Below are 1,915 nucleotides of genomic sequence, written 5' to 3' on the forward strand. Positions count from 1 at the left end.
CTCTGAGTGTCCGAATGCGTTACTCTTTCCTCCTAGTTGTAGGACTTCCACTCAGCCACCGTTCCTGTGGTTCTGGATGATGTCCCTTCCGTCTTGTAGTTTCAATAGTGGAGGGGTTTATGAAACTCATTATACCCAAGTTGCCAGGACACTTAGGTTTTTACTTCAATTCTAAGAAATATTCTTTGCCGAGATTCTCTCGCACAGCTCTCCCTTCTCTTCCTTAAAGCGATCTTTGTGTTTTAAGTACCGTTTTAACAATTCTTTTGTGGCTGCGTTTTTTATTGTTAAGTAGCCTTCACTGTTGTGTGAGGGGATAAGGCAGTGGTTTTCAACCTTGGCTGCCCATTAGAATCACCTGGGAATCTTTTTAAAATCCTGATTCCTGGGCTTCACCCTCCGGAAATTCTGTTTCTTTGTTATGGGGTGGGGCCACAACATTAGTAACAAAGAAACAGAATTTCCGGAGGATGAAGCCCAGAAATCAGGATTTTAAAAAGATTCCCAGGTGATTCTAATGGGCAGCCAAGGTTGAGAACCACTGGGATAAGGGGTTGATAAGTAAGTGTGCGTGATGCCTGCATCAAGCACAGGGGTTTCAAGTTGAAATTTCTCCTGCTCTTGGAACTCTCCTGGCAGCACTCCCCGACAGCTGTAATAGATATGGCCTCAGATAGCATATTTGTTATTTGTCATTATAACTAGCATCGTGGGTTTCCCAATATATTATGAGTTAATGTTTGTAAAGTGCTTGAACAGTGTAGCAACATAGTACATACTCAAACTATTATTATTACCACACCATTATTATTGTCATTGTTTAGATATACGTATGTGTCATTCCTACTGGACTGTAAGCTTCTGTGGGGTAAAGGTGGGCCCTGTTTATCGTTGGATTCTCAAGTAAGCCTGGTCTATGTTGCACTCATAAGAGGTGCTTACGGATAGCATTAATGAGAGTAACTTGGAGAGTGCTTTGAAAAGGAAAACAGGATTTACTGACATTACGGGAGCATCGAGTCTCAGCCAATCCTAACCAGAAAGAGAAGCTGTTGTGCTAACCAGAGTGGCACATCCCTCCGCCTCAGTCCCAGAGGCACCAGGGGGAAAAAAAAAAAAGGGAAGTGAAGGAAGGATAAAATGTCACCAAAGTTGTTATTGAAACTCAGTTCAGAAGAAACCGTGACCAAAACCAAAATGGAACCAACTGGAAATGTTAATGGTCCTTTTTAGTAAGTCACAAGAATTTGAAGAAAGGCTATTTTAATAAGTAGAACAATTTCATTTTCCATAGACCCTGGAAATGAAGATCTAGATGGCTTCTTTTACATAGTCTTGGTCAACTTCGCACCTCTTGGGGGAGAAAGCAGTGTGGTTTCGCCTTCAATCACTTCTGTGGGGAAAAGGGATAGTCTGAAGTCTTTGTTTACAAGAGCAAAACACATTGGATGTCATCTGTGGAGTCATCTGACATAGTATTCTGGGGGGAAAAAAAACAGTTCAGGCAAGAGAAGAAACTTGAGCAGAGAATCAGGTTTGCCTGGTGTGTAGAAGCAAGTTCATGGCGAAACTGATGAAGCCTGAGATTCAAGGCCGTCCCTTAGGCCCAGGCTCCTCCAGAGCCCAAGAGGGGCCCTCGCGAGTTGGTGCTTATAACTTGGCATCAGCAGTCCCGAAGGGGCTTCCCAGAGTGCAGATATTTTCAGGCTTAAAAACAGGAGCTGCTGAGGAAAGGCCTGTCTCTTTCTGTAGCTCTTGCTTTGCAGATTTACTTTTTTTTTTTTTTTTTTTAAAGAGAGGAAGGGAGAGGGATAGAGAGTTAGAAACATCAATCAGCTGCCTCCTGCACACCCCCTACTGGGGATGTGCCTGCAACCCAGGTACATGCCCTTGACTGGAATCGAACCCGGTCACC

Source organism: Myotis davidii, unplaced genomic scaffold, assembly GCF_000327345.1.
Source record: "Myotis davidii unplaced genomic scaffold, ASM32734v1 scaffold6, whole genome shotgun sequence".
Taxonomy (NCBI): Eukaryota; Metazoa; Chordata; class Mammalia; order Chiroptera; family Vespertilionidae; genus Myotis; species Myotis davidii.